A 22,506-nucleotide genomic window follows, 5' to 3' on the forward strand; every position below is an offset into this window, starting at 1 on the left:
TCATATATATATATATATATATAAATCTATATAAAATCTATATTTATTTACCTGTAAGCACACCTTCCAAGATCCTTAAAGCAAGGAGTTGTTATTTTCTTTTAGATTTTTTTAAGGCAATGGGGTTAAGTGGCTTGACCAAGGCCACACAGCTAGGTATATCAAGGCCTGTTTTCCCCAAGACATATTCCCTATCATAACATATGTACTTGTTGCATGCTTGTTGACTGATTGATTAATAACATATATGCTCCAAGATGTGATGGTAGCATCATAAAATAATATCATTATTTTTGAGAACATTTTTAATTAGGTAAATAATTAAGATGGAGTTCTAAGAATTAATATCTTCATAACTCTGTAGATAAACAATAAAATGAAGGAAAAGAGTAGGTGGGATTGTTTTGGGGAAATTATAAAGTTCCTCTAATGACCCACCATTCTTCCTAAAAAAAAGTTCCATCTGTTTAATACTAATATTCTTCTAATGTTTTTATGTGATCAGGAGCGATAACAATAACACAGTCAGTTAATAATTGAAAATGAATGTTATCTAGGGGGTAGAAGAAAGGGGATATAGTGGTTGGGGCTAGACTGTAACACATTATGCAAAGGAATTAAGAAGCAAAAATGGATAAAAGTAAATTATGAAGAATCATGGAGATAAAAAAGAAGATAGACAGGTTGTGGCATGAATAAAAGATAGTTGTTAGCCTTTGTACTGAAATATGAAGCTCAGAATATCAAGAGTTAGCAACTATGGTTTTCAACTTGTTGCGTGTATCTCACATGATTTTTGGGAGAATATTGTCAAGAGTTACATAGGATAGGCAGGCACAGGTGTGGTATACTTTAGAAATATGATCTCACAACTCCTTAATATGTGACTTAATATGATGTCTTTTCTTTTTCTTTTTTTCCTTTTAACTTCCTTGAGGGTAGGGATTATTTCAGCTTTGTACTTGTATTCAGGACTCAGTGCTACGGAAATTCTAAGTACTTAATTTTTTTTCATTCATGAATTCACTCCCCCCAATAATTCTGTGAGGTCAGGGCTATTATTATTCCATTTTACAGGTGAAAAAATAGAATAAGAATAGTTAAGTGTTCTTTCATACCTCACTACCTATATAAACACAAATTGAATACCAAATCATTTATTGCAGTTCTGGATTTTTATTACCCTCAGATTTCAAATTGGTACAATTGAAACTCAGTATCTACTATTAGAAAACAGCAGTGTCACCGATGACAACTTTGGTATTTCCCATCAGTGGCTCAAGTCAGATCCTGATTAGTTCACGGGGACAGATGAGATCATAGCTCAAGTGATTTTGGCTAGAGGGACATTAATGCAACTCTCTGATGGAAAATTTGTCCCTTGAGAAAAGTGATAAGAGCACTGGGCTTTCCTAGTGTACTATAAGAAGTAGGGCCAGGTTTTACCTTAATAGAGAAAGACTTACCATTGACGTGGCACACTTTTAACAGGATTACTGCAGCTGCTTGTACTCAGACCTTAAATTGGAATGAGGGAAGTGCCGGTTCTGTCATTGGCTGATGATGGATTTTCATCAGTTCATAACAAAACTGAATGGCTCCGACAGCCTGTTGAAATAAATTTAATGCTATTTTGGAAAAAAAAGAAAAGTAAATTCATTTTTGGCAGCTAAATTCAACCCTGAGTGAAAGTAAAGCTAACATAATTTGATATGCCACAAGAACCCTAAATCCCAATAGTGATTTCTCTTCCTTTCCCTTTTTCCCTCTCTCCAATGCCCCTTTCTATTTCCTTCAGGGACCATCATTTTTACTTTATGTGGATTTGGGTCCTTTCCTGGAGTGTTTTCATTTCCCTCGGACATGTGTTCTCTCAGGATTCAATTCAGTCACCCATGCAAAAGTCCAATTAAACTCAACAGGAGTGAGTTCTGCACTAACAAAGGTCATAGACTAGGTTCTCACATTGGCAGACAAAGAACATGACTCCCTAGTCAGCCCTCCTATGGGGCAATATGGAATCAGCCAAGGGGACTATTTTCCAGTTAGTTTAGAGGTGATATATCAGAGACTTTCCTCTTTATTATTCTCTTAAAATAAAGCAAAACAAAACAAACACTGTGAAATAAAAAGTGCATTTTATTTCAAAAGCATTTTTTCTTATTTTCATTTTTTCCCATTTTTCATAGTTCATCTAAGTTGTTTAAAAATAACACACTTCTGGTTAGTATTGGTGGTTGTTCTTTGAAAGACCTCTTTTTTTTATAAGTTAGATGTACCCACAAGATGTATATATAGTAGATAAAACATAAAAATCTTCATTCAGAACTCAATCTATATTTTTCAGAGATTATTCTTTTTTGTTAAATAAAAATAGTATTCTTTTTCTTGTACTCTTCCCTGCCTTTACATTTCTGATTCTAGAAGGATTCATTATAACCTAACAAAATATTACATACATACAGTGTAATATGATAAAGACCAGAAGTGAAGTATTATGAGACTATAGAAACAATGTAAAATCCAGAGAGAGGCATGGAGTATAGTGTGATTTAATGAAAAAATAGGATAAAGAATTCAGACATCCACTAAAGAGCAAAGGAACCCCCTTAAAATCATATTTATTAATGGTTTCCTAAATAAACTCGTGTAAAATTCCACTGTATAACAAGTCTCAGAGTAATTAAGTGTCTGAGGTCAAATTTGAACTCAGGTACTCCTGACTCCAGGGCCAGTGCTCTATCCATTGCACCACCTAGCTGCCCCTAAATTTTTAATGTTTTAAATAAATATTATTATTTTAAATACAAACTGATGTGTCAAACCCCTTATATGTATTTGGTTGGTAAACAAAGTTGTTCTATGAAATAAAGAGATATAGTAATGAGTTTTATCTTATAGTGACTTTAGAAATAAATCCCTAAAACTTTTTTTTAATTGATTGGTTGGTTCTTGGCTTTTATTATTGAAGAAGATAAAAATGGCATCTTGAGACAAATTATTGTGTATTTGAACATGGTTGATCAGAGCAATACAAGCTCAGAATGCTTTACCTCAGGTCAGGCACAAATAGTTCATGTAAACACCTGGGGTGGGTACTCTAAACTTATGGATGTCATAAGTTGAGCTGCTTCAATTTTTCTTTCCTCATAGAGTACAGTACACTCACCCTTGACTGCACGGCTCTCTGGACAATCCTGTATCAGTGTGTTCCATGCTGTATACAATCAATTCTAAACTTTTTCAAAGAGACCTTCAGGATATCTTGGTATCACTTCTTCTGACCTCTTTGTGAGCACTCGCCCTTTGTGAGTTCTTCACAAAAATAGTTCTTTGACAAGCATACATCTTATATTCTAACAACATGTCTAGCCCATCATAGTTCCACTCTCTGTAGTAATGTTGGAATGCTTAGTAGTTTAGCTTCAGAAAGTACTTCAGTGTCTGGTATCTTCTTCTGCCAGATAATCTTAAAAATCTTCCTAAGACAATTTAAATGGAAGCAATTCAGTTTCCTGACATGGAGCCAGTTTCATGTTCAGGTTTCAAAGGCATAACACAACGAGTTCAACACAATAACACAATGATTCTGTAGATATTCAGATTGGTAGTGAGTCTAACACCTCTTCTCTCCCATACTTTCTTTCAGAGCTTCCCAAATACTGAATTGACTTTGGCCATTAGGCTCTTTTCAAGTGGCAAAGTACCTGGTGCTGATTCTATTCCAGCTAAGATCTACAAAATGGGGGGGGGGGGGTCCATTGCTCATTCAAAAACTGACTGAAATTTTCCAAGTTATATGGCATGAGGAGGTTATCCCCTGGGAATTCAAGGATACTTCCATTGTCCATCTCTATAAAGATAAAGGGAATAGACTGTCCTGTGACAATCACAGGGGTTTTTCTCTTTTAGTCATTACTGGTAAGATTCTTGGCAGGTTGATGCTTCACTTGGAAGTTGGTCACCAATCTGAGAGTATGGTGTTGATTGCCCAATAACTCCAGGAAAAATAACAGGATCAGGACAGAGGTCTGTATACAACATTTGTAGATCTGACCAAGGCCTTTGAAACCATAAGTCTGAGGTTTATGGAAAATTATTTCAAAATTTGGTTGAACAGAGAAGTTCATAAGGATTGTACAACAGTTCCATCATGGCATGCATGCCCAGTTTCTGTATAGTAGATGATGCTCGATATTTTCCATCATCAATGAAGTAACACAAGAATGTGCCTTTGCTCCCATAATTTTAACATAATGTTTTCAAACACGTTATCAAATGTCCTCATATGGCCTCAAGGTCAGCTACCACAATGATGGCAAATTCTTCCACTAAAAAGGCTATAAGCGAAGACCAAAGTGGAGGGAGTATTGGTGCATGATCTTCTGTTTTCACATGACTGTGTACTCAATGCAACCTCTGGAACTGAGATGCAACAAAGTATGGATTAATGATTCTCTTATGCTAGTGCTAATTTTGGCCCAAGAATTAACACCAAGAAAATACAGGTGCTCCATCAACTAGCACCACACCATCCATATGTGGAACCATTGATTGCAGCCAATGGAGAAGTTTTGAGTACTTTGAACTCACCTTGGCAGTATCCTTTCCAAAGAGGTACACATTGACAATGAGGTTTTAAATTAGAAGTCACATCCAAGTCCAAAGTACTGTTATGTTTATATTTTTACTTGCACAATTCTTTTTTAAAGGGATTCATTTTGGGGCACCTAGATGGTGCAGTGGTTAGAGCACTGGCCATGGAGTCAGGAGAACTTCAGATCCAACCTAAGTCATTTAATAATTACTTAGCTGTATTACCTTGGGCAAGTCACTTAACACCATTGCCTTGAAGAAAAAAAATGAAAGGGGTTGATTTTAAGATTCTGCACATATAGATATTTGTGCCTTATGCCTTCTTCTTTCCCCCATATCTACTATAATTTATTAACAAATTTTATATTCTCTCCCAGTAACTACTGGTAGTCTAGTTAGACTAGATGTCATAAAATATTATGAAGAATCTATCAAAAGAAGTTGGGAAATAATTAATTCTACTGTAGAAGTGTGTAATCTTGGTGGCACAGTGGATACAGCACTGGCCCTGGGTTCAAATCTGGTCTCAGACACTTAATAATTACTTAGCTATGTGGCCTTAGGCAAGCCACTTAACCCCATTTGCTATACAAAAAAAAAAAAAACTAAAAGAAAAAGAAGTGTGTAATCTTTGTATTTAATTAAAGCAGACAAAATTTGTATTCCATTTTCCAGGTGACTGAGGTATGGATAAAAGATGCTTAGTTTTATGGCAGTTCTATTTTAAGCAAGTTTTTGACACTAAAAGACAAACACTCATAACATCTATTAGTACAAAATATTTAGATTAAAAGCTGGGCCCAGATACAATTAAAAGAAATAAAGGAAAAAAAAACTGGATCTTTCCTAAAAGTACCATAGACAATGAAGTAATATCAATATTAACTGTACATGTATATCTACATTTTAAAATAATTAAGTAAATGGAGGAAATGGTAAAACTATATTAATAGGGGGACCGCAACTTTCTCCTGTCAGAAATAGATAAAAAAAAATCACAATATAAAAAAGAAAGAAGTTGAAGAGGTGAATAGAATTTTAGAAATATTATATATATAAAATTCTGTAGAATATTGAATCAGGATAGAAATTTACTTTTTTTTCTTCATGGTTTGTGGCATCTACTCAAAACTGGACCTTGAATTAGAGCATGAAATTCTTATATCAAATGCAGAAGTGCAGAAAGTTTAAATTGTATCCTTTTCATATAATCACAAAATAAAAATTGTATTAAACTTTGAACCATGGAAAGATAAATTAAAAATTAATTGGAAACTAAATAATCAAATCCTAAAGAATGAGTGAGTCAAAGTATTCATCATAGAAACAACCAACAATTTCATTAAAAAGAATGACAAAATACAAAAATTTATGGAATGAAGCCAAAACAATACTTAGAGGAAAATTTATATCATTAAACATATCAGCAAAATAAAGAAAGAACAAATCAACGAACTGGACATGCAACTAAAAAAAAAACCTAGAAAAAGAACAAACTAAAAATCCTTGGACAAACGTCAGTTGGAAAATCTGAAAATTAAAGGAGAGATTACTAGAAATAAAGTAAAAGAAACTATTGATCTAATAAACAAACCTAGGGGTTTTTCATGAGACAAAAACCAGTAAAATAGATAAATCATTGTATAATTTAATTAAAAAGAAAGAAAAAATCAAATTATTGTATCAAAAATGAAAAAGATAAATTTGCCATAAATAAAGAGGAAGTTGAAACAATTGGAATGTGGTTTGTCCAATTGTATGCCAATAAATATGAGAATCAAAGTGTAATGAATGTATATATAAAATGCAAAAATATGAATTGCCCAGATTAGCAAGAGAGAAAATAGAATATTTAAATAATCCCTTTGTGCAAAAATAAAATAATTGAACCATCCATAAAAGAACTGCTGAAGAAAAAAATTCCCAAATGGCAAAGGGACTCATAAGTGAATTCTAACAATTATTTAAAAAATATTTAATTCTAATACTAGATAAACTATTAGGGGAACTAGGTAAAGGAATTCTACTAAATTCCATTTATGGTACAAATATGGTGCTGATAGCTAAACTAGGAGAAGAGAAAACAGGGAAAGAAAACTATAGACTAATTTCACTAATGAATGTTAATACAAAAATTTTATATAACACACTAGCAAGACAATTACAACAATAAATCACCAACATTATGATTCCACTATGACAGGTAGAATTTATTACATATATTCAGGAAAACTATTAGCATAATTGGCCATGGCAAAGTCAACAGTAACATCATCTTATTTTCTCAATAGATGAAGAAAAAGCTTTTAGAAAATACAACCTCAAAAAAGAAAGAAAATACAGCATCCATTCTTACTAATAACACTAATGAGCTTAAAAATAAGTTGAGTTTTCCCCAACATTTATGGTATTTGTCTAAAACCATCAGTAAGCATTATCTGAAATGAAGAGAAGCTAAAATCCTCCACAATAAGATCAAGTGTGAAGCAAGGATGCTCCTTATCATCACTATTATTCAATATTGTATTAGAAATGATAAATATAGAAATAAGAGAAGAAAAAGAAATTGAAGGAATTGGAATGGTCAATGGAAAAACAAAAGTATGATTCTTTACAAATGATATGATGTTATATATAGTGAATCTTTGAGAATACATAAAAAGCTAGTTGAAATAATTAACTTTAGCAAAGTTTCAGGATATAAAAATAAAGTCATTTAAAGCATTAACATTTCTATATATTACCAACAAAATCTAGCAGCAAAAGATAGAAAAAGAAATTCTTTTAAAAATAATTCTAGAAAATAAATGCTTAGGAATTCACCTGTGAAAAGAAACCCAGAAATTATAAGAACATAATTACAAAACACATTTTACACAAATAAAATCAGTTCTAAACAATTGGAAAAATGTTAATTGCTCATGGGTAGACTGAGTCAATAAATAAAAATGATAGTTTTACTTTATTTATTCAGTGTCCTATCAATTGAGCAGCCAGTAATTTTTATAGAGCTAGAAAAATATAAAAACATAGTCTGGATTAAGAATATAAATATAATTAATGAAAACAAATGTGAATGCAGGTAATCTAGTCATACTAGATTTCAAACTATATTATAAAGTGGTAGTCATTAAAATTATTTGATACTGGCTAAGAAAAAGAATGATGGATCATTGACAGATTAAATACTTACGTTTTAGTAGTAAATGACCACAATAATCTAGTATTTGATAAACCCAAAGACTCCAAACTTTTAGATAAGAACTCAATTGACACTATACCCAAAGGACTATAAAATCACTTATATCCTTCGACCAAGAAATTTCACCTCTGGGTCTTCATCCCAAAGAGATAAAAGAACCCACTCATACAAAAATAAATGGCAGCCCTTTTTTTTTACAATAGTAAAGACTTGAAAATTGAGGGAATGTTCATCAATTTGGGAATAGCTGAATAATTTGTTATATCTAATTGTATTGAAATATTACTGGGCTATGATATTATTGTGCAAGAAGATATCAGAAAAAAACATGGAAAGGTTTATACAAACCAAGGCAAAGTGAAGTAAGCAGAATCAGTAGAACAACTATATGGTAACAGCAATACAGGGTAAAGTGATTAACTATGAATGGTATCTACACTCAGCAATATAGTGTTCCAAGACAATTCTAAAATTCTCATGCTGAAAAATGTTATCTTTCAGAGAAAGAAATGGTGGAGTCTGAATGCAGATGAAATCATACTATTTTTTTCAGTTTTGCATTTTTTCATGTTTTTATTTTCTTTTGGAACTGTGTCTTCTTTCACACTTGATACAGTAATATGTTTTTCATGATTGAACATGTATAAGAAAAAGAGCATGTATAAGCTATTTCAGGAAGGGAAGGTAAAATTTGGAACTTGAAATCTTTAAAAAGAATGTTAAAAATTGTCTTTACGTGAAACCAGGGAAAATGAAATATCTTTTGAAAAACCTGGATGTAGAAGAGATAAAAATGGTTAGAACATGGAGTGGGAATTATTGAACATAGGTATGCATATTTTTGAATTGATTTATCTATAGATTATTTATAAATTAAAATTTATGTTTCCAAAGGCTAATTTCCAAAGGACCTAAAAAATATTCTTCTCCTTTCTCCATACCCCACTGAACAAAAGTAGAAGGACAAATACATAAATTCTCATCTTGGCTGTGTCCAAAAATTTTCTCTCATTCTGTACCCTGAATCCATCAGATTTGTAGTATACTTCATCACTAGTCCTCTGGAGTTCTGGTCAGTCATTACATTGATCAAAGTTCTTATGGCTTTCAAAATAATTTCTTTTTTAATTTTATTGTTATTGTATAAATTGTTCACATGATTCAACTTATTTTACTCTCCATCAGATTATTCCAATCTTACCTTCATTCTCTGAAATCATTATCTTCAGTATGCCTTAGGACACAATAAACAGTTAGATGGCACAGTGGGTAGAGCTCTGACCCTGAAGTCAGGAGAACCCAAGTTCAAATCTTTCATGTGGCCAAACATGAAGGACAGTCTGAAGAGTTGGCTATTTTCACCTTCATCCAAGTGATACTTGCCCAGGGTCACACTCACATAGTATTAGAATGAAGATCCAGCCCAGATCTTTTGAGTCTCTTTCCACTAAATGAAGCTATTCTTCTGATCCATCCAGTGGAATTTATCTCATCAAGTTGACCAACTCAATTGATCAATATTCAGTGTTATCATTCTGAAGGCAAAGATAATAATATTATCTAGCCTTTTATAGTGCTTTAAAAGTGCAAATTAAATGATTGTATCAATCTTTTCTCACAACCCTATGAATTATATGCTATTATAATACCTATTTTGAAGCTGAGGGAAATATAATATTAAACGCTTGAGTTTACATTTGAACTCAGGTCTTCTTGACTCCAGATTAGACATTCTATTCCCTGCACTACCTCACTGCTCAGGAGCAACTTAGACATCCTTTAAAATCAAGGTCACATGCATTTGACTTGGATTTATATTATAACTAACTAGTGCAGTGGTTTGAGCACCAGCTCTGGAGACTGGAGGATCTGAGTTCAATTAATGAATTTACTAGCTGTTTCACCCTGGACAAGTCACTTTACCCTGACTGCCTCACATCCAGGGCCATCTCCAGTCATCCTGACCCATACTGGTTTCATTAAATGAGGCTAGCTGTATTATATCTTTGAATGAATCTTGAATAATTTTATATTTTGATGAAAAAAGGTTTCAAGGTAGTGTGTTTTTTTACCAAAATGATCATATTTTTATAATCAACAAATAATAGACATAATGGGATCTTGTATTCTTTGCATTTTTAAATTGATTATATAGAATGAAGCATCAATGGAAACATTTATTTTATGCTATGCTCCAAGTATTATTCTAAATACTAATAATTGTTACTTCATTTGGTCTGAGAGATTGAGGCAAGCAAAGATTAAGTGACTAACACAGGATTAAAAAAAGCTATTGTGTCTGAGTTCATATTTAAAATCAGATCTTCTTGACTCCAGAGCCAGAACTTTATCTACTATGTCACCTAACTTTCTCTATAGTAATGAGATAGGAGAAAGGTTGTACTATTGTTAGCAAGAGGCTGCTGGTTCTCTACAACATAACAAGGATTTTATCAATATGTGTATAGAGTATTCTCAGAAAAAAAATAGATAGATAGATAGATGACAAAGTAGACATCTATCTTAGTAGTTGTTTTTGTTGTACTCTTAATAACTATTTCTGCTATTGATTTTTGAGCTATTTTCCCATAGTTATCTTCCCTTTCTTTAGAAAACTTGTTGAGATTCTGTAATTGTGCCAAAATTATGTCACCTCCCATCTAGAAGGCCTCTGTGTATACTTGTTCTAATCCAGCTATTTTTTATTTACTTTATTCTCTTCATTTCTCCTTCACAAGCAAGTATTTCTAAGACTATGATGTTAAAAGTCCAAATATGAAAAACCTATTGCATTGATGAAAATTTTTATTCAAAAGTGTTGATGTTTCCATTTTCCTTTTATTTCATCCCTTTCTTTGTTTATCATTCCACATTCTTGAGATAACTTTGCTTAGTTGAGTTACAAACTCTGTTTTGAAGAAACACTGCTCATAATCTCCATTTTCATCATCATTTTCTACAATGTAGTGACATTCAAATAGAAATGATACATTAGAAAGTCATTGATTGCATATTGATTTAGAAAAATGCATATGAACGTTCTCTGTCCTATTTCATTTTTAAATTATTTTGTTATTTTCCAATTTATTATAAAATCCAATTTGGCAGTATATTTGACATTTCTATAAGATTTAGAAGGGAATCCTTAGCACATACTAGCATTTAATACTTAATAAATGTATATTGACTGACTGAGTGATAAATATCTATCAGCTGAAATAGTATTACCTTTGACAATCATATCATTCCAAGTATTAAGGAAATCAAATGTTAGCTAAAGTAAAATTTTATTTTGGTTCTTTTTATCTCCCTATGATAATTGACTTTTATTGATTAAAGTTCTGTTTGAAATAACTGTAGTCTCTCTCTGAGATTTCTTCCATCTCTACCTCATTTTCATTAATATCTTATTTAAGTCTTAATGAAATTGTTCAACTGTATATCATTTTTTCCTTTTTTTATAATTCCATATAGCTTTATGGTAATTTTGATCTTTGTTTTAACAAATCGGTGATAATATTATACACAGATTTTTCAGTTATTGTACTTATATTTGTTATGAGGCATTTCCCTGTCTATTAAAATAAAACTAATTTCATTTAAAATGTATTTGGTGAATACAATGTCTAATATTTTATGTTTCTTTTTTTGAAGAAAATATTTATATTTACTGGGGTGGCTAGGGGGCACAGTGGATAGAGCACCAGCTGTGGAATCAGGAGTACCTGAGTTCAAATCTGGCCTCAGACACAATAATTACCTAGCTGTGTGGCCTTAGGCAAGCCACTTAACCCCATTTTCCTTGCAAAAAACCTAAAAAACATATTTATATTTAGACATCTAACAACAGAAAATGATTAATAAAATAAAACTAGCTAAAATTTGCATAATTCTTTAAGGTTTTTAAAGTGCTTGATATATCTCATTTAATCATCACAATAACCTTGTAGTCTAGGTGTTGTTATCTCCCCCCAATCTACAGGTGAGAAAACTGAGGCTAAGATAAGTTAAGTGATATACCTATGGTCACATAGCCAGTAAGTGTCTAAGACATAATTCAAGCTAAGATCTTGCTGATTCTAAGTTGGGCATTTAATCTATGATTATTTCTCAGTATTTAGAAGTCTTTCATTCTCTATTGAATCATGTTTTTCAATACATTTATCACCATCCAAAACTATTCCCACCTTTGTACTGAGACTTTCAAAAGTCTCTGCTGTTTAATTTGGAGAGGATCATTTTCTTCTTTGCAACAGATGCTTGTGCTCACTCTGTAATTATTTTCCCAGTAGCATTTTTGTCATTATTAATCCTACAATTTGAGATGACTAATATTCTGAAATGTTGCTTTCTACTTCCCTTGGCTGCACAATGAAGCTACCTCTACTAATCTTTTATCTGCTTTTTCAAGGAGAATCCATGAATAATTCCTCCATTTATCATTAACTTCTTTCTTCTGGATTGTTTTATAGGATAAGTGTCAAGATTGATACCATTCAATTTCTCTATAGGTATACCAACTCACTAGTCATCGAACAAGATTTTATATTTAGAACACCACTAAATAAATTAAAGGTTATATACTGTAATATACCATACGGCTTTTAATATTGTTTGCCAAAATTTTGCAACTTTCTATAACAGTCACTGCAAAAGTCCAATACAACTAACTAGGATTATAGACTCTCACTCTCTCTCTCTCTCTCTCTTTCTCTCTCTCTCTCTCTCTCTCTCTCTCTCTCTTTCTCTCTCTCTGTGTGTGTGTGTGTGTTTGTTTCTTTCACTTTTATAGTTACCATGCCCAAAGAATTCAAGATTGAGATATCAACTTCTCCATCTTTGACTATTTTGATTCTTATAATGTAGACTCATTGTGTTGCTGGGACTTTACTTGATGTTTTTCTTAGTACAGTAGATTCTACATTAGCTGATGTTCTAATTCCATAATCTTCTTAATTTAGGGTCATTTTTATACCACAAAAAGGCAATGGGGTAAGACTTTGTGGCTTTAATTACTTCACTTATCACAGAAGAGACACATCATATCAAACTTCATGTATACATAAGTTATCAATAATGGATGATATTTGTGTAAAATATTTGTGTAAAAAAGTATGTGTTAAATATTTGTTGTGTATTTGAACATATATACAAATGTATATCATGCTTGTGTGAATATAAAAATGTAGTTTCCAGTATATATATATATATATATATATATATATATACACACATATATATGCATGTATAAAAGGATATTTATTACTACACCTGTGATTTCGATTGAATAGGGAATTTCTTGTGAGGAAGCTTCTCTAATGAAGACTGGAAATTTCTCTGCACCATATGGCCTTAGGGTGTTGCTTGGGAGGATGTTACTTTTCAGTTTGGAAACAATTTTACAGTTTGGAAACTCAATTTAAGCACTCTAATTTTAAGAAGTTAAAAAAATCATTTTTCTTCTTCTCTTGTTGTGTCAGAGGGGAGAAATGGGGGACAGGGAATAAGATGTTGCATGAACTCTCTTATCTTCTTAAAAATTTCTAGACCATACTATGCAATTTTTTGCAAACCAATCTTCAGACCTGCCAATTGATGAAAGGACTTGAATAATTTCTAATAAAATCTTATCTTTACTCAGTGTTTCTCTAATGATATGTCACCTCACAGAATCCCAGAAACATGTGTAATCATTAGCCTAGACCACCAAAGAATAGTGTCATGAAGATTGATATGAATTATTGGCAGAGTGTAATAATCCCAGAGTGGCTGTTTTTATATTCTAAACCACAGAATTATGAATATATAAATGGAAGGAATCTTAACAGTCATCTAGTTAAAACCTTTTTATTTTATAGATGAGGAAATGGATACTTAAAAAGTAACATACTGCTTAAAATCATAAAGATAATAAGTATAAAGAGCTGAGATTTGGACCCAAGCTAGCTGGAACTACATTGAGCCTTTTTGTCACTATATCTTGCTGTATAATATAACATGGAATTACCTGTTTGTATGCCTTTTTTCCTAATGAGATTGAAAATTCAAGTGGGTTAACCTCAGAATTTTCCTGGTCTGTATTGTAGCAGAGTATATATAGCATGACTTAAATTTAAAATTGCTATAAAATGATTTTCAAGAAATATTGGTATGAAATTTCAAACTTTTGTCAATTTTTATTCCTCCAAGGTATTTCTAATTAAAGCTTACTATGATTCATCAACTTTGGATGTTATGGAATATATTGACATCCTTCCAAAGAGAGTGCTATGAAGCTCCATGATCTTATATCTGCTACTCACCACAACCAGTCTTTGGATTGTCTGAGCCCTCAGAACCTTATGAAATATATGGGAATTGTGGTAACAGAAAAAGTGGAACTCATTTGATATAATGAATCCCTAGCTTTTTATAAAAAAACTATTATAATTGTCTTGTTATAAAAGTAAACATAATCCTCACCCCCCAACAAGATAGATAAGAAAAATGAAGTGAGAGGAACTAAAACATGTACTTCAATTTATTTTCAGATACCATCATCTCTGTCTCTGAGATGGATCACTTTCTTTATCACAAGTCCATCAGAGAAGTTACTCCAATATTTTTCCCATAGTTGCCATTGCTAACTGTATTTCCCTTCATCCTATTCCTCCTGACCCCCATTTATTCTATTCCCTCTTTCCTTTCAACCTGTCCATCCTCAAAAGTGTGTTGTATCTGACAACCCTCTCCCACAATCTTCTCTCTCTCTTCAATCTCCTACACTCCTCCCTTAACCCTGTCCCTTTATCCCATCTCTTTCCTCTCCATTTTTTCCTCTAGGGTAAGATAGATTTCTATACCCTATTGAGTGTGTATGTTATTTTCTCTCTGAGCCACTTTCAGTGAGAATGAAGCTTCATTCATTCATTTCCTCTCACCTTCCCTACTTCAACTCCATTACAAAAGGTATTCTTGTCTCTTTTACATAAAATATCTTATCCCATTCTACTTCTCATTTCCCTTTTTCCCAGTACATTCTTTTCTTGCCCATTAATTCCATATTTATAAACGAATTTAGCTCTCTCTCTTGTTCCTGGTCTATATATGCATCTTCTAACTGCTCTAATAGATAAGAAGGTTTATATGAGTTATAATTTATCATCTTTCCATGCAGGGATTTTTAAATCATTCAACATCATTAAATCCCTCATAACTCACCCTTTCCATCCAACCTCTCTATGCTTCACCCAAGTCCTGTACTTGAAGATCAAGCTTTGTGTTCAACTCTGGTTATTTCAATAGGAAAGTTGAAAGTTCCCTGTATTTCCTTGAATGTCCATCCTTTCCACTGAAAGAGGATGTTCAGTTTTGCTGGGTAGTTGATTCTTGGTTGTAATCAAAGCTCTTTTGTCTTCTGTAATATCATATTTGAAGTCCCATGAGCCCTTAATGTAGCTGTTGTTAAATCCTGTGTAATCTTGACTGTAGATCCAGGATATTCGAATTGTTTCTTTCTGACTGCTTATAATATTGTCTCTTTTACTTGGGAAATCCAGAATTTGCCTATAACATTCCTGGAAGTTTTTATTTTGTGTCTTTTTTCAGGAGGTGTTTGGTGGATTCCTTCAATGTCTCTTTTTCCCTTTGCTTCTAAGATATCAGGGCAATTTTCTAGGATAATTTCTTTTAAAATTATGTCTAGGCTTTTTTTTTAACTGTCTTGACTTTCAGGTAGGTAGCCCAATAAATTTTAAGTTATCGCTTCTTTTTTTTGCCAGTCAGTTGTTTTTTCAGAGATTTTTCACATTTTCTTCTGTTTTATTGATTCTTGATTTCTCAAAAAATCATCAGCTTCCCTTAGTTCCATTCTACATTTAATGGAATTATTTTCTTCAGAGAGCTTTTTTATCTCCTTTTCCATCTGAAAAATTCTACTTTTTTAGGGTATTATTCTCTTCATTGACCTTTTGCACTGCTTTCTTCATTTGACATAAACTAGTTTTTAAGATGTTATTTTCTTAAGTATTTTTTATCTCCTTCATCAAGCTGCTGACTTGGTTTTCATGATTTTCCTGTATTACTGTTATTTCTCTACTTCTCTTCTCAAATTTTCCTCTATCCCTTACTTGATTTTCAAAATCTTTTTGAGCTCTTCCATAGATTGAGACCAATTCATATTTTTCTTAGAGGCTTTAAGATACAGAAATCTTGACTTTTCATCTTCTGAATGTTTATTTTGATCTTCCTTTGGACCAAAGTAATTGTCTACATTGATATTTTTTCTCCTGTTTGCTTATTTCCTCAGCCTATTACCTGATTTTAACTCTGTTAAGATGGGTCTCTGCTTCCAGCCTGGAGCCTACACTTTCCCAAGTTTTTGAGGGTTTGGGACACTCCTCCGGGAACCTTAATTCCTTCAAGTTCTTATAGGAGATTCTGACTCCTCTCTTGCCTGTGCTATGGTATGTGTATGACCACAGACCCTCCCCTCTACCCTGGAGTTATGAGAAGGATCCCTATTGTCCTATGGCACTATAGGGCTTCAAACTATGACCTGGATCTAATATGAGCAAATCCAGAGTCCTGCCCCAGAGATAATAAAGAGACCTCTGAAGTCTCTCCTAACCTGCTTACCCTCCATGGACTGAACACTCTGGAAGCAGCTGCTGGGTGGCTCTGCAGACCTGCTTCTTGTTCCTAGGGCTAAGGTTGCTGAGGCTTGCACTGTCCTGGGCTCTGCAACACTCTGATACCACTGAGTTTTCCTGATGACCTTCCCAGTTGTCCTTGGCAATCCCTGGGTTGAGGGGTTTGGAACCCACCCCTGTAATCAGGGCCCCAAGGGCCCCCCAGGGACTCAGAACCAGCTGTTCTTGGCAGGCTAGAGCTGGTTCTCACTCACAGGATCTGGGCTATGCTGTGGTCCTTTCCAACTCTGGTGGAAAACCTTCTTACAGATCTTCCAAGTCATGTCAAGGGCAGAAAAATTGTTTCATTCAATGTCTCTGTGGGTTCTGTCACTCTAGAATTTGCTTAGAGGCATACGTTTAAGGCATTTGGAATGGTCTGGGGATGAGTTTCTGGGAATCCTGCTTCTGCTATGCCATCTTGGCTCTGCCTAGACCTTTAGCTTTTGACTGGAATAGATTCTCTGCTCCTACTGAAATATGAACCTATATCTCCAGGGTTTTGTAGTTTTTCATCAGTATTTCAAACCAACCCTAGATACCCTGTAGCACAACAGTGCCAAGACTCTAAACAAACAACAAAAGGCAGACTCTCCACAGTTCTTTTTTTTTTAACAATGTTTCAGAGAGTATAAAGTGATGTGAAAACAATCTAAAGTCTTAGGAGAAAACTCTGGGCATTTGAAGGAATTTGAATGAGCATTTTGTAAACAAGACCATGCAAAGAATATTGCTTCTATAGATCCTTGTGACATTTTCTGTAGTTGACCTCCAGCCTGTACTATCCAATGAACTTTTTGTAGGAATGACAAAAGCATAACTTGACATTACTTCTTTTTTTACAGGATTAAAACAAGAATTAGAAAGGGCATATCCTTTGTTTAAAAAGACACCTGAAGACCTTTTATCTATTCTATCATTGCTTTTCCCTTAAGTGTTTCCTTTACTTTCAGGAGGAGGTCTGCAGTGCTGCCACATGATAATGAACGAGGTAAACAGGTTGGTTAATTTTTGTTTTTATTTCTAATTATGGAGTGCTGATTTTTTTATCATATAATCATGTCCTTGAAATTTTGCTTCAAAAGCAGTGAGCAAATGAATATTATTTCTTATTAAAATGATCCATTAAAAATAAATTCACAGAATTTTCTGTAGTTTGCTGACACCATTACCATAAAAATAAAGTCATCCACCTCCAAGCCATATGGCTAATATTTCTATGTTACTTTTGAAACTCTTAGTATACTTGGTAGATCTCTACATCTTAAACAAAAACTGCTGAGTAATTCATCATCTCCTTTTATTTAATTCAGACTATGAAATTGTTCCATAGACTTCTTGTAGTCTGTAGGCCAAACATTTCCAGGACTTTAACTAGAATGAGGCATTTGGAGTTTTGCTTCAAGGTGTTAACATCTGGTGGGGATGCAGGAAATTTTTTCCATTTTTCAAACCTCCATTTCTTCTGGGCTGCACAGCACAGCTGTTAATATTTTCTCCTTTCCTGCCACCTTGCTTAGATCCAGAATGCCAATGTGATTGGCTATCAAACCACAATGGATGCCAGGAATATGTTGAAGTTAGGGAGGAACAGGCCAGATTTCTAAGTAGCATTTGAGTCTTCCCCATTTGCCTGAATTTGATCCAGATGCTAAATTTCCTAGTTACCACTCTGATGGCAACTACTAAAATAGAGACCTTTTAAAAGCCTCTAAAATATACTTCCAAACAGCATCACAGAATTAGATACTCAGAACTAGAAATGATCACAGGGGTAGTCTAGTCCATCCCCAGCATTTTATAGAATTCAGTCAACAAACATTCATATGTTCCATGCACTATATTAGATACTAGGAAAACAAAGAAATAAAATTAAAGAATCCTGTTAGCAAGGATTTTGCATTTTCTTGGAGAAAAATAACATGTGTGTAGGGGAAAATACAAAAAACAGAAAAGCTCTCATGTTTAAGGTGAATTATCAATTGAACTTTTTAAAATATCTTAATAGTATTTTTAAAATTACATTTAGAAATAATTTTCATTATTTATTTTTATAAATTTATCTTCCTCCCATCCTTCCCTCCCCTCTACCCAAGAAAGCAAACAATCTGATATAGATCATACATTCTCAATCATATTAAATGTAGTTCTGTATTATCATTCTGTGAAAGAAGAATCAGAACAAGAGTGAAAAACATAAGAAAAAACGCAAATTAAAAATAAGTTAAAATACTATGCTTTGAACTGAATTCAGTTCTTTCTCCGAATGTGTAGTGCATTTCAGAATTCTCTTTAATCACTGTATTGTATAGAAGAGATAAGTTAATCATAGCTGGTCATCACACAATATTGCTATTACTATGTGTGACTCTCCCAGTTCTGTTCACTTTTCTCATCATCAGTTCATGTAAGTCTTTTCATATTTTTTTTTTCTGAAATCTGCTGGCTCATTATTTTTATAGGACATTATAATTTCATTACATTTATATAGCAAAACTTGTTCACCCAATTCTCAACTGATAGGCATCCCCTCAATTTCTAAGTCTTTGTCACTACAAACATAATTGCTATAAATATTTTTATAAATATATGACCTTTGATCTCTTTGGGAGATATAGGTAATAGTGATATTGTTGAAACAAAGTCTATATACAGTTTTATTGCCCTTTTGCCATTGTTCCAAATTGCTCTCCAGAAAGGTTGGATTAATTCACAACTCCATCAACAATTAATTAATATCCCATTTTTCCCACATTCTCTCCAAAATTTATCATTTCCCTTTTCTGTCATATTAGCCAATCTTATAGATATGAGATGGTACATCACAGTTATTTTAATATGCATGTCATGATTTAGAACATCTTTAGATTTAGAACATTTGTAGAACAAGTGATATTCTTAGAAATTTGGCTCAGCTTTCTATATACTAGAGAAATGAGGGCTTTATCAGAAACATTGACTGTAAAAATTGTTACCCAGATTTCTAGTTTCTTTTAATATTGCATTGGTTTCAATTGTACAAATCCTTTTAAATTTAATGTAATTGATATTATCCATTTTGTATTTCATAAAGTTCTCTATCTCTTTGTCATTCATGAATTCATCAAAAAAGTAAAAGGTTCCTTGCTTTCCCAATTTACTTAGGTTATTATATTTTTATGTCTAAATTATGTACCCATTTCAAATTTAAATTGGTATAAGGTGTGAGATGTTGGTCTATACCTAATTTCTGCAATACTATCTTTCAGTTTTCCCAGAAGTTTTTGTCAGATAGTGAATTGTTATCCCTAAAGTTGGAGTCTTTAGGTTTATCAAACAGCACATGATAGTTATTTACTTCTGTGTCTTCAGTACCTAATTACATTCCTCTGATCCACTATTCTATTTCCTAAGCAGTACCAATAGTTTGATGAGTGCGGTTTTATAATATAGTTTTAGGTTAGGCCACCTTCTTGTGCAATTTTCCCCATAATTTTCCCTGATATTCTTGGATTTTTATTATTCCAGATGAATTTCATTATTATTTTTAGCATCATAAAATTACTTTTTGGTGATTTAATTGTATGACACTAAATAAACAGATTAATTTATGTAGAATTGTCATTTTTCTTATATTATCTTGGCCTCCTACTTAACAATTGAAATTTCTCCAATTGTTTTGATCGGACTTTATGTGAAAAGTGTTTTGTAACTATGTTTATATAGCTCCTGAGTTTAAAGACTCCTAAATATTTTATATTGTTTACTGTTATTTTCAATGGAATTTCTCTATCTCTTGCTACTGGGCTTTGTCAGTAATATATAGAAAAGCTGATGACTTATGTGAATTTATTTTTCTTTTGAAAATTTGCTAAATTTGCTAATTGTTTCAAGTAATTTTTAGTTGAATCTTTAGAATTTTTTAAATATATCATCATATCACCTGCCTTCTCTAATTCTGTAACTTGTTTTCTCTTATTGCTAAAGCTAACATTTCTAGTACAATAATGAAAGCAGGCATTCTTGTTTGACCCCTGATATTATTGGGAAGGTTTCTAGCTCATCCCCATTACATTTAATGCTTACTGATGGATTAATTATTCCTATGTTCGCTAGTGTTCTTCATAGAAATGAGTATTGCATTTTGTCAAAAGATTTTTTTCAGCATCTATTGAAATAATCATATGATTTCTGTTAGGTTTAATATTGATACAGTCAATTATACTATAAGTTTTCCTAATATTTAACCAACCCTGCAGTCCTGCTACTAGTATATTATCCTTGGGACCTTATTGTAAGCACTTTGATAATATTTTATTTAAAATTTTTGCATCAATATTAATTAGGGAAATTATTCCATATTCTTCCCTATTTTAGCTGGATTAGGCATCAGTACTTTGTGTCATAAAATGAATTTGTTGAAACTCCAACTATTTTCCCAAGTAGTTTATATAGTATTGGAATTAATTTGATTTAAATGTTTGGTAGAATTCACTGGGGAATCCATCTTGACTCTGGATAATTTTTCTTAAGAAGTTAATTGATGGTTTGTTCAATTTCTTTTTTTCTGAAAGGGTATTATTTAATTATTTTATTTTCTATTAATCTGAGAAATATATATATACATATATATGCATATATATATGTATATATATGTATATATTTAGGTGGGTTTTTTTTTTTGCAAGGCAATGGGGTTAAGTGGCTTGCCCACGGCCAGACAGCTAGATAATTATTAAGTGTCTGAGGCCAGATTTGAACTCAGGTACTCCTGATTCTAGGGCCGGTGCTCTATCCATTGTGCAACCTAGCCTGCCTCCACTGCGCCACCTAGCCACCCCCCAAAATGTATATTTTTACAGATGTTCTTTCATATCATTAGATTGGCAGATTTCTTGGCATAGAGTTGGGCAAAATAGCTTCAAATTATTGCTTTGATTTCCTCTTCATTGTTGGTGAAGTAAACCTTTTACATTTTTGATACTAGTAATTTGGATTTCTTCTTTCTTTTTTAATTGGAAATAAAAGTTTATCTATTTTTATTGCTTTTCACTAAAAATGAATTCTTAGTTTTATTTAATAATTCAACAGTTTCATACTTTTAATTTTATTAATCTCTCATTTGATTTTCAAACTTTCTAACATGGAATTTAATAGGGGGGTTAATTTGTTCCTTTTTCTGCCTATTTTACAACTGCTTTTGGCTCATACGTTTTGGTATGTTATCTCATTATTGTTATTCTCTTGCTTGAAACAATTATTTCTCTGATTTGTTGCTTGACTCACTAATTTTAGGATTAGGTTACTTAGTTTCCATTTAATTTTTAGTCTATCTTTCCATTGCCCTTTATTACCTGTAATTCTTATTGCATCATAATCTAAAAATGATATATTTGATATTATTGTTTTTCAGGCTTTGATTTTGAGGTTTATCTGCCCAAATACATGGTCAGTTTTTGTGTGTGTACTATGTATTATAAAAAGGTTTATTCTTTTCTAGCCCTATTCATTTTTCTCCAGAATCTATCATTTTTAACTTTTCTAAAATTCTATTCATCCCTTTAACTTTTTTTGTTGTTGTTTATTTTATGGTTAAACATATAATTCTGAGAGAGGGGAAATCGATGTCTTTTATGAGTAGAGTTTTGCTCTCTATTTTTTCCTATAATTCTCTTAACTTCTTTTGCACTTATTGTGTGTGTGTATATATATATATATATATACATATATATATATATATGTACATATATATATATGTATGTATGTATGTATGTATGTATGTATATGGTAAGCTCAATTTCTAAACTCATCTTAGAGTATTTATTATTCCCTTTTTGAGCAAATTTGATGAATGAAACATTCAAGTGATGCCTATTACCTTCCTTTTTACCCCTCAATTGTAATAGGTCATCTTCATATGATGGAATCTTCCTACTCTTTCTTCTTCTCCCAGTAAAATCATTTTAACATGACTTAATTTTTTAATATTATCACATTAAAATCAACTTGCACGAACACTTTCGATCTAAGTATACACCTTCTAACTTTTCTAATAGAGAT

The 22,506-nt window shown here is 32.4% G+C and overlaps 1 long non-coding RNA gene across 1 annotated transcript in view; it reads left to right on the forward strand.

The window, feature by feature from the left end:
* The window catches only part of LOC141520336 (uncharacterized), a 230,386-nt gene that overhangs the window by 190,505 nt on the left and 17,375 nt on the right, over window positions 1–22,506 (forward strand). Inside the window, exon 3 of the long non-coding RNA XR_012477587.1 lies at window positions 17,421–17,466. This is a non-coding gene — a long non-coding RNA (uncharacterized LOC141520336). The remainder of the gene's footprint in view (window positions 1–17,420; window positions 17,467–22,506) is intronic.

The sequence above is a fragment of the Macrotis lagotis genome, chromosome 4 (genome assembly GCF_037893015.1).
Source record: "Macrotis lagotis isolate mMagLag1 chromosome 4, bilby.v1.9.chrom.fasta, whole genome shotgun sequence".
Lineage (NCBI taxonomy): Eukaryota > Metazoa > Chordata > Mammalia > Peramelemorphia > Peramelidae > Macrotis > Macrotis lagotis.